Genomic DNA, 12,639 nt, shown 5'->3' with positions numbered 1-12,639 from the left:
CTGTAAATGTCCATTAAATCTATTTCATTGATTGACTGTATTATTTAGTTCTATAGTTTCTTTGTTCAGTTTTTTTTTTTTGGAGGATCTATCCAGTGGTGAGAGTGGTGTGTTAAAATCCCCCACTATTAATGTGTTTTGGTCTAGTTGATTCTTAAAATTGAGAAGGGTTTGTTTGATATACATAGATACTCCATTGTTTGGGGCATAGATATTTATGATTGTTATGTCTTGCTGTTTTATGCTTCCCTTAAGCAGTATGAAATGTCATTCTTTATCCCTTCTGACTAACTTAGGTTTGAGGTCCACTTTATGTGCTATGAGGATGGAGATCCCTGCTTTTTCACTGGGTCCATGTGCATGGTATGTTTTTTCCCATTCTTTCACCTTTAGTCTGTGGGTATCTCTTTCTATGAGATGAGTCTCTTGAAGGCAGCATATTGTTGGGTCCTTCTTTTTAGTCCAATCTGCCAGTCTATGTCTTATGATTATTGAGTTTAGGCCATTAATGTTCAGGGTTATTTTTGTGATATGATTTGTATTCCTTGTCATTTTGGCTTATGTTTGGTTTTTAACTTGACTTGGTTTGCTATTTGATTGGCTTTTCCTTTAGGGTTGTTCCTCCCTTTGCTGTTTTGTATTGTTGCTTTTCAGTTCCTCCTCATGAAATATTTTGCTGAGAATGTTCTGTAGGGCAGGCTTTCTATTTGTACATTGTCTCAACTTTTGTTTTTCATGGAAAGATTTTATTTCATCGTCAAATCTGAATGTTAGTTTTGCTGGGTATAGGATTCTTGGTTGGCATCTATGTTCTTTCAGAGCTTGAAATATATTGTTCCAGGCCCTTCTAGCTTTTAGAGTCTGGACTGAGAAATCTGCTGATATCTGTATTGGTTTCCCCTTATGTGTAATCTGACACATTCCTGTTGCAGCCTTTAAAATCCTATCTTTATTTTGTATGTGAGGTATTTTTATTATAATGTGTCTTGGTGTGGGTCTGTTGTAATTTTGTGCACCTGGAGTTCTGTGAGCCTCTTGTATTTGATTTTTCATTTCATTTTTCAGGTTTGGGAAATTTTCTGATATTATTTTGTTGAACAGGCTTTTCATGCCTTTGGTTTGTATCTCTGTGCCTTCCTCAATCCCAATGATTCTTAAATTTGGTCTTATCATGATATCCCATAATTCCTGGAGATTCTGTTCATGACTTCTTAACATCTTCTCAGTTTGTTCAACTTTATTTTCAAGATTAAATATTTTGTCTTCATTGTCTGAGATTCTGTCTTCCACGAGATCTATTCTGTTGGTGATGCTTTCTATTGAGTTTTTAATTTGGTTTATCATTTCTTTCATTTCAAGTATTTCTGTTTTGTTTTTTTTCAGAATCTCTATCTCTTTATTCAAGTGTTCTTTTGCTTCCTGCATTTTCTCTTTTAACTGTTTACTGGAATGGTCATGCAATGCCTACATTTGCTCTCTTAGCTCGTCTTTTGCTTCACAGATTATTTTAAGTATGCAGATTCTAAACTCTTTTTCTGTAATTTCTACTGCCAGGGTATCATTGGATTCTATCACAACAGCATCTTGGTTTGTTAGGAACACTTTCTTCCCCTGTTTTTTTCATATTTTTTCTATATATTCTCCCCTAGCAGTAAAGATCAGAGATACTGAAGTTCCCCCTTGAAGGATTATTATAACCCTGCAGTTTTCCACTACCTCTCCTTTGAAGGGGAGATCAATACCAGTAACACCCAATACAGAGAAAACACAGCCTGAACCAGATAGCCCCTATAAAGACTAACATTATTGTAATGAACAGGATCATTTCAATTACTATTTACAGTATTTCTAGTTGAACAAGAGGATGGGGAAGGGTGTAGGATGTGAGTGAGTAAATAGAGGTACCTGTCAAAGGGCCTCTAGTCCCCTGTAGGTGTCTCAGGAAGGGAGCTGCCCTTCCAGTGATGATGGCCAAACCCTCAAGAATAATTCAAAATGCCTGCACCGGCCTCCAAGGAAGCTGGGGAGCCCCAGCAACGGTGCGCTGAGTCAGCATGGAGGTAGGTGCAGTGTCCCTCAGCAGTATGGGGGCAGGCAGGCAGGCTCAGCTACCAGCCTCCATCCTCGGTGTGGTGGTGGGATGGGGGGGCTCAGTGACATTGTCCCTCCATGGTGGGGCATCCAGGGGGGCCTGCAGGCAGGCTCTGTGATAGTGTCCTACCTTGATGGAGGGGCAGGCGGGCTCAGCGATGGAGTTCCACCTAAGTGTGTGGGGGCAGGCAGGCTCCCATAGTTTGTATTAATAGTTACCATGTATTAAGTGAGTACTATAGCCAGGTACATACACACACACACCCATGAACACATGACTCCTCCACTCTTTCTTATTGAATTTCCACTACATCCTTGCAAAGCAGGTATTGAGAGCACACAATTCAATTCTTCAACTGAATGAACTATGATGGTTAGTGACTGTGTAATGCCATGAAAGGCAGTAAATTAAGCAATGGAAAACCAAACCAAGGTCTATTTGATCACAAAGCCCATGCTCTTAAACATGGTGGAAGACTACTCAGAGTCAGTGTTTGTTGAACTGACCTGTGAGGTTGAATATCTAAAATTAAGTTTTCATGAAATGGGTTTTGTATACAGTTTTCCAATAGGAACCAAGTATTTGTTAATTTATCTTGTTTTTGGTAACTGCAACATAGAAGGTGGCTACATTCACTTTAAGAAAATGGTAATTTTTTCCTTTTAAAATATAAAAGAAGAAACAAAAACACTATCTGAAAACTTCAGGTCTTACAGTCCCTATTTGGTGTAGCTATTTTCTCATCTACTTGTTTCCTTTTGGATAATGGGATTTTTTAAAGTATTACTTTATATCTTTTTATTTTTACAAATAGGTGAAAATATTCCTGACCTTTGGATATGCAACTACAGCAAGTGCTATAGGCTTATATATGAGGATTTCTAATTTAGTTAAAAATACTAAATCATCATGCATCATACTATGATACTATATTTACACATCTTTTTAAAAGTCAGAGGAATAGGAATACTCATGAAACAAATGGGGAAAACTCCATTTACCCACCTGATTTACCCACCTGATTCCAGAACAAGGTGAAAAAGAAAAAACAAGCTGTTTGAAGTTTTTTTTAATGCCTATATGTGATTTGGAACACAGTACTACTAGCCTATGACTAATAGTGAATCAAATCAAGGCAAGATATGTTAAAAACAAATACTGCAATGGGACCATAATCAATGAACTTGCTAATTAGTTCTTTCTCTTCAAAACATTAACAAATATTCACTTTCAGTGTTCATATATACAACTCATTTCACTGTAGGAGCATGTAAAAGGAGGCATACATGAAGTTGTTAAAATTAGCTGATGGCTAATAATAAAGACACATATTCCTCTAAGTATTTTTATTTCCAGGGGGTCAGTGAGCATTGTATAACATACACTCTGTTCCAATTAGCAACAGAAACTCTTTTCATTGTCAAATGTGTTGGGCAAAGTACTAGGTTTGATAATGTAAACCTTTTTCTTAGTTATGAGTCTATATTACATATCTCATGAAATCTGTGCAAAAAAAATGTAAGGCTCAGTAGGATAGTGGGCTTGTATATGATGCAGAGACCTTAATTTTGTTATATTTTAGGAATTTGGGAAGGTGAACTCCCTGAAACCAATGTAACAGTATGTTAAACAGGGATAATCATTTTATTTACTAATGTTTTCATTTAAAATTTATTTTTCTAATTTCCTCATTTCCCTTTCCCACTATCATAACGACTTTTCTTATTTAGTAACCTCAATTTTCTTGTAGCATGTCCAAGGCAACTACTATCTTCAGCACCTACTAAATGACAGGCACTGTAAGCATTTATAAAATTTAATGTTTCACCTAAAACTAATATCTAGAACAAAGGCAGGTGGAGGAGAAGGAAAGGGCACAGAAATGAGTTTAGTTTTGGTCACTATGCTTGGAACTTTTTAAATTATTTTCTAATCCTCACAACCTTATAAAGTAGGTCTTATCACCATTTAACAGATGACAGAAACAAGAATCAACATCACCGACTTCCCTAAGATGACAATGCTAGCTAGTGGTTGAATCAGGATTCGAATCCAGGTTTATATGACTCACAAACCTGTGTTCTGTCCAGCACACATTAATGTCTTATCTAAACATGTACAGAAGAATATTTTTCTGTATTCTTAAATTTATAAAATCAACCCAAAGCACAGAAATTAAATAATCAGCCTGAGGTCACATAATATGTTAATGGAATTGTTTGAAATAAGACCAAGGAAAGGAAATTCTAAACTTGTATTTCCTACTATACATCTTATAACATATAGCTGTGCCTATTCTAAGGAGACAGCACTGTCTTCATAAATTAAATGTAAAATTTAGACTAATAAAACTCTGAGGTTGACAACTTAAATGTAAGGGTAACTTAAGTCCCAAATTCTGAAATTAAAATTCTCATAGCAAGATTTGTGCTAATTATGCACATATATTATTTTGTTTTCTTTGTGAGGCTGTAACCATCTACTTTTAGAGATAAGCTAATATATATACGAAAATAAATCATGAGAATTTTTTTTAAATTACCTTAATATGAAATGAATAATTAAATGTTATCATGATAGAAACTTTCATGCCAAATGTCCTTGATTTTACTTTTTAAACTGTATATGAGAGATGTTTATAAAATAAATATTTTTGAAAATCCAGAAATCAAAGTCCTTGCTTACTTTCTATTACAGAAGTTATAAAAATTGAACATATTTTGACTAGGTAATAGAGATTACAGTTAGGCACTTAATTTGACTTGCAATGACTGTGGATGGAGAGGGTGATTATTATAATTGTACATATTGGTCTAGTCAGAAAACACATACCATGCATGCTATAAAAGGATGTGTTTTGCTTGTTTATTTTGGAAAATTCACATCAGTCACTTTCCAAACAGGACGAACTATAATTATGGTCATTAAAATAATATCAACAACTTGCATATATAATACCATTTGTTCATTGAACAAATATTTATCAAATGCTAGCAATGTGTTACATGCTGAATAAAATACAGACCAAAATTTAAAAATAAAAATCTCTGCTGAAATGAAGTTTACATTCTAGTGAAGACAGTTAAACATTAATATAAGTAACTTTTATAGTAATTTAGATGGTATTATCATGGAAAACAAGAAGTCAGGGTATCGAGTCATGGTGTTGACTTGCTGTGATTTTAAATGGTATGGATGATAAGACCCACACTAAGAAGGAAAGTGACATGTGAACAAGACTTGAAGCAGGGGGTTGAAGGAAAACACACAGGTATCAGGGGAAGTACATTCTTGATATAGGGATTAGCTAGTACAAAGGTCCTAAGGTTCCAGCATACCTTAAGTATGAGAGAAAATCAATCATGGTAACTCGAGGATTTTAACTTGAGAAACATGAAAGTTTAGCCATTAACTGAAAGTGAATATTGGATAGATATGGAGCTCGATTTAGAAGAAAGATCCATTTAGGTTGGGAAATGCTAAGTACGAGATATTTATTAGACATGCAAACAGAGATAATGAGTAGGGAAAGTCAGTCATACAAGTGGGGTGTTCTGGCGAGAATTCTGATCTGGAGATACAAATTATGAAGTCATCAGCACATTGATATTTAAAACTCTTAAAGTACATGAGATCCTGAGTAAATAAGCACAAACAGAAATGAGAAGGGGTCCAAGGAGTAAGTCCTGGTGCACTCCAATGTTAAGAGATTCAAGAAAGGAGGAATTAACAAAGGAAACTGGAATAAAAGGCCCAGTGAGACAACAGCCAAAGCAAACAAACAAAATTCAAAATGTCAAAGTGATCTGCCTTTCTTCAAAAATTGCAACAAAATCTGGAGTTCTAAATTCCTCCCATGTCTGTTATTGGGTTATTCATTTTGTGTTTAATCACCACAATCAGAGACAATATCATATTTATATTATTTTTATTCCTACTAGATCTTTTTGAAAGTATCTGGCAAAACTTTACATGTTATTGCAAACCAGTTCAAGTGAAAATATGTATATCTATACATGAACACATATCCATCCACACACAGCTTATAAAATAATCATATGGTATATCAATTTTGGAGTGATATTGCTATTAATGATTAGACTGAAAGTCATTGAATAGTGAGCAACTTTATCAGGATAAGCTCATCATTAAAAAATCTTCCCTACATTTCAAAAAAGGGGCTTTTGGACATTTAGTTATTTACCAAGTGATGATTACTATTTTAACAACTTTAATATATAATTCACATACCATACAATCCATCCATTTTAAGTATGCAATTCAAAGTTTTTTGTATATTCACGGATATTTGCAACCATCACTGCAGCTAACTTTCCAACACTTTTGTCACCAGAAAGACAGAGTTTGCTCTTTAGCTATCATCTCCCACCCTTCTATCTTGCTAGTTCTAAGCAATCACAAACCTACTTTTTCTCTTTACAGATTTTCTTATTCTTGACATAATGCATAATTTAAATCTTACAGTATATGGGTATTATGTAACTGGCTTCTTTCACTTAATATAGTTTCAAAGTTTATCAATGTTATAACATGTGTCAGAATTTAATCTCGTTTATGACCAAATAATATTCTATTATATGGACCACATTTTCTTTTTGCATTTATCTGTTGATGAACATTTGGGTTGGTTCCACCTTTGGGTTATTATCAATAGTGCTGCTATTATCAAGCTTGTGCCAGTTTTTCTTTGCAAACTAGTTAAGTGTTATTATAAATATATACCTCAACTTCAGTACTGCAAATAAAAGCAATTATGCCCTTCAAAAATTATAAGGATGATTTTTACCTTCTTCTTATAAGAAAAAAGGGTCTGGCAGACATCCAAATATTGGAATTAAAACTTATTAAACAAAAGAATTTGACTAAATTAAATCAAGATCTCTAGATTTAAAAAGTCAAATAGGCTTCCTAGATAATTTCTCAAACTCCTTAAAATGTTAATATGCATTATGATTATCTATAAGAGAGGATTCAGCAGTTCCCTAATTTATTTCCATGTAGGATCCTTTCATATGAAATGTTTAAGATTCATAGAACTACTATTTCAATTGAAAAAAATGTTGAATACACTGATGTATAAAAATGACTAAGTTCAGAATGGTCATGGATCAATTATTTGTGAAATGAGTACATTCTATCTTCCTATGTGATCGTTTTTTGCTTTTCTCTTGTCATTTGTTACATAAGAATCAACATTCAGATAGTCAGATTATACCAAGAAACAAACATGTTCATGCCTCCAATTAAACATCATGGCCAGCCTTCTACTTTGCCATTTAAACAACAGTGTAGATGCTATTCATTTCTGTATACTCCAGTAAATTTAATATTAGCACTTAATTAGCCTGCTCACTAAACTAAAGCAGGAATCAAAAGGAAATAAGAGAAAGTAATTAATTATATAAATTTAATGTTAGAGTAATTTCAGTGAAACAAAGTCATTTTATCAGTAGTAATTCAACAAATCTCCTTAATTCATTATTTTGAAGATATTTTCACAATGCATTTCACATAGAAGCAACACAATTTTCCATAGCCACACTGATGAATGGTAACTTGAAGAAAACTCTAATTGCTATTAGAGGATTTCAATTTTAATGTTTTTTCCTGATTATCAGAGAAGAATAAAATAAAGCAATAAGTAATATCACCATACCAATTCTGGGCAAGAATTCTAATAAAGCAATAGCACACTTGCCAACAATTGTTATTCATAATTATGAATTATCTTCATACTCATAAGCTTAAATAATAATCATAAGAGCAATTTCTACACAAGTGCTTTCTGCCCAAAATAAATGTTTATATCCAATTCGTTCAGATGACTGTTTATCTAAACCAGATTTTAATGTTTTCAATATTACTGGCTTATCACTTAAAACTTTTCAAGTTTTCTGTTTAATCAGAACTTGAAACCATTCTATTGCATCCAGATATCACAAATCATATAATACAAAGTACTCTGTCTGGTCAACCAAATGGAACCCAGCAGCTGAATAAATGAGGTAGCTGTCTACAATTTAGGATTTACTACCTTATACTCTTCATGCTTGCCAACTACACCCATTTTAAACTAAAAACAATATGCAGCTAAATGTGAAGATGCTCCAATGACTATCTAAGTAAGATAGAAAATGAAATGGCCTATTTTTATTAATAAAATGTATGTATGCACCAATGGTCAACACAGCCCTGTCACTCTATAAAGTAGCATAGAAATGGTAAGGGGAGGAGTGATTTTTTTTCCCCAAACCTATGGTGCCAATTTCTGGAGGTTTCTTGATGACTACTATAACTTATTGTGACTGAAACAACCAGTTATTCATCAAAATCTATGCCCACTATACAACATGCAGTGGTGCTCCTGGAAGGAAATGAGGAGCACTTTCCAATCCTTTCTTGTATCCAGGTGTGATCAAATAACTTGTTCTTGCTAGTGGAATGTGAAAAGAACTAATAGGTATCACTTCCAGATAGGAAGATTTAGTGAGTAGGTATGTATTCTATACTATCTCCCATCCATGGGCTGGGTGGAGAAAAGATTTTGAAAGACTTATAAAAGAGTCACAGCATGCAAACTATCTGGGTTCATGAGTCACCTTTGGAAGCAAGCTACTCCCTTACTTGCCCACACTTGCAATGGATTACTACATGAATGGAAAGTAATTTTCTATTGTGCCAAGTCACTGAAGTTTGCAGGATTATGGGTATCAAACCTTGTTATCCTGACCAACAAATATATATTACTTACAATAGCATTTTTCTCTCAATCAAGGGACTGCACAGATGTGAGGCAAGATATATGAGTAAATTTAGCAGGCTATTAATTTGATATCCGACATTTTTTTCAAATATTGGTTCAACATCTTTTGAGAGGACAGACCAAATACTATGTGCAGATGGAGAAAGAATGTGGATGTATGATTCATTGGAAGAAAGACACAGTCTCTCTGCCTGATACCCTAAGAAATACAATCCTATCTAAAAATTCCTCAACCTTATTCACATGCTTTATTGTCCTAGAGAAGGGTTCAGTGAGTTCAATATTCTCCATCTTCTTATTGTCCCAGTAATATTTTTGTAATTTTAAAATGTTTTTAAATATATCAATTGCCACCCAGGGCAGCTACCAGGGCTTTCACACCCCTTAAATTGAGTCTCAATCTATGTTTGTCATCCTAAAATGTGTTTCACCAAAATATTTCTCAGTTTTTACTTTGACCCCCAGAAAAAATACATTTTATATTGGACCCAGTATAGTCCTATGTTCGTTTCATGAAAAAGTAATTGCCTTACTATATGTGATATACTCTGATATATTCTATTTTATGTCATTTTAGAAGTGCTGGTTGCAACCTTCTAAATTGATTTCACAACTCACTAATGGGTCATAACCCACAGTTTGAAAAATACTCTTGAATGGATTCTTCTGGTGGATATTCAGCTTTATCTTTTGGAATAGAAGGGAAATAAATTCAACAGGAAATGAAATTGAAGAAGAAAATACAAGAAACTACTAAAAGTAGGGGAGAATGAGAGAAAACTAATGGTCCATGTGAAAATGGAGGAAAAGAAAGGCATAGTCAAGGAATGCATAACACAGCATTAGCTAACCTTAGTGTACAATATGCCTCCAATTAACAAACTTGGGCTCTATTTGTAGGAACCACAGAGGCTGAGGAAATCTGTGGAAGAGCACAAGCAAGTTGCCTCAGTATGAGCAATGCCAGAGGTTTTAGTTCTGAATATATTCATAGAAATGTTGAAAAAACTTGGGAAAAGAATGCCAGGAACGCCCTAATTGAGAATTTTATCCTCTGACTAGACTACATTCTTGCCCTGTCACAATAGTTACATACACATTCACAAAATTTCCAAGAACTGAGATCCTGTAAGATCATATTTAATTTCAGTCTTGGAAAGTATCCACTAAATTCTGGGTCTACTAAGAAAGGAGAGCAGAACAAATGAAAAAAAAAAAACAATTTGGCTCTGTAAGTATGGCATAGTCTTGGAGTGAAAACGATGGCTGAAGTGTATATTTATGGATTAAAACAGATGATATGTTAATTTTCACATGTTTGAAGGAAAGCCTTGGCTTGAAATCACAAATTCTCTCAGGATGAACATTTAGATATTGTTCTATGAAACTTTCTTTCCATTTTCTTGCTGCCATAAATGAATTATGATCTCTAGTCTCAATGGTCAAAAATATTATCAACTTTTAAATAATTAAAAACAAAGTTTTCTATTTTAAATATTCAAATGTATTCAGATTACACAGTTTTTTCCAAGTAACAAAGGAATAACTAAAATTACAAAACAATCTCCTAAAATGGCAAAAGTCACATATGGACAATCCACAGAGAAGTAACCACAATTGCACAGTTATCATTTTCAATATATGTTCAAAGGAATAGGCAAAGTCATGGAAGTTAAAACAACTTAAATGTTTTTTAAATTAAATGAATAGAGATTTAGTTGTTGAGTAATGTTTCTAAGGGCATGCTGAGACTGGAGAGTTAAAGGATTGGTTGGAGGAAGAGTATAAATTACTAAAAACCTTTTTGGAAAGCATGATAATGTCAAGAATTTTAAAAATATGCTTCATTTTGACCTAGTATCTCTAACTTTAGGAATCAATTATAAGGAAATGATATGAAATTCAGAAAAAAAGTCATATACATGCATGTTTGTTGTAACATCAAACATAACAAAATCATGAACAGCTTTTGGTTCTATGAAAAGCACCATGGAGTTTGGCAAGGACAAGTGCCTTATGAAAGGTGGCAAGAAGGGAGTCAAGAAGAAAGTGACCGATGTATTTTCTAAGACAGACTGATATAATTGGAAAGCATTGACTATGTTCAATATAAGAAATATTGGAAAAAACATTAGTCATGAGCATTCAAGTAACCAAAATTGCATCTGATGGTCTCAAGAGTCATATGTATGAATTGAGCCTTGGCTAATCTGCAGAATGATGAAATTGCATTGAGAAAATTCAAGCTAATTACTAAGGAAGTTCAGGACAAAAACTGCCTAAGTTCCATTGCATGGATCTTACAAAATGTGTTCCATGTTCAAAAAAAATGGCAGCCTATGATGAAGTTCATGTTCATGTCAAGACTACCTATGGCTATTTGCTGCATCTGATTTGTTTTGGTTTTACTTAAAAAATGCAACATTCAGATATGAAAGACCTTTTATGCTCAGCACAAACAGGTCCACCAAATGTGGAAGAAAATGATGGAAAGATGGAAATCATGATTCAGGAGGTACGGAGGACTTAAAAGAAGTGGTCAAGACAGCATTGGGAAAGACAGAGAAAAGCCTTACCAGTCTATCTTCTTCATGATATCTTTGGTAGGAAAGTACAATTGCTGAAGAAGCTCAAGCTTGAATTAAGAACACTCATGGAGTTTTCATGGTAAAGGTTCTGGAAATACTACTGGGGATGAGATAGGCACTAAAGTTAACAAGTAAATTCATATGAACCACCAGTTCAAGAATGTGTTTAAAATGCATATTTTAAATAGTGACAAATAAAAAGTCCTATTTGTGAACAATCTAGGCATACCTCAATTGCAGAATGGCAGAGTCACCTGGACAGCTATTAAAAATGATGGTTTGGAAGGTTTCAATTGCATGAATAAATTCTCCCAAATATTAGGTTACAAAAAGACAGGATATGGAATTTCACATTTGATTTTGTCTCATCAGAGTCAAAAACATAGATGGAAAAGAGTGTACATAAAAAATATCAATTGTCATTTCTCAGAATAAGAGACACAATGTAACTTTTTGTACTCTTCTGTAGAGGACCAACCCTCTAAAATGAGCATATATAGCTCATACACCATTTAACTAAGACAACTATTACTTTCATACATTGTTGGTGTGACTGCAAACTGGTGAAACCACTAGAGAATAGAGGATGGAGATTCTTTAGTAAACTTGGAATTGAACTAACATTTGATCCAGTTATCCCACTCCTCAGTCTACACCCAAAGGACTTAAAATCAGCATAGTACAATGATGGAGCCACATCAGTGTGTAGATGAGCTCAACTCACAAGAGCCAAGCTATGGAAACAACCTAGGTGCCCTTCAAATGATGAATGGATGAAGAAAATGTGGCATACAAACACAATGAAATGTTACCCAGCCATAAAGAAGAATGAAATGAATGGAAGTGGAGAATATCATGCTAAGTGAAATAAGCTAATCCCCCAAAACGATCTCTCTCTGATATGGGTATGTTAACCCAAAACAAGGAGGGTAGGGAGGGAAAGAATAGTAGTCCATTGGATTATACAAAGGGAAATGAAGGAAGGAAGGGGGAGGGGAATAGGAAGGACAGTAGAAGTAATTGGACATAAAATTCCCAGCCTTGTATTTGAATACACAACCAGGGTAACTCCACATCATGTACAACCACAAGAATATGATCCTAATAAAAATAAATTATACTCTACATATGCATAATTTGCCAAAATACATTCTAGTGGCATGTATAAGAACAAA

The 12,639-nt window shown here is 34.1% G+C and overlaps 1 pseudogene; it reads left to right on the top strand.

The window, feature by feature from the left end:
- The first annotated feature begins 10,865 nt into the window (after nt 1–10,865).
- Nucleotides 10,866–11,634, top strand: LOC124971381 (40S ribosomal protein S3a-like; annotated as a pseudogene).
- The last annotated feature ends 1,005 nt before the right edge of the window (nt 11,635–12,639 follow it).

Source organism: Sciurus carolinensis, chromosome X (genome assembly GCF_902686445.1).
Source record: "Sciurus carolinensis chromosome X, mSciCar1.2, whole genome shotgun sequence".
Classification (NCBI taxonomy): domain Eukaryota; kingdom Metazoa; phylum Chordata; class Mammalia; order Rodentia; family Sciuridae; genus Sciurus; species Sciurus carolinensis.
The sequence above is the reverse complement of the archived record's forward strand: the minus strand, read 5'-3'. Positions and strand labels throughout refer to the sequence as shown.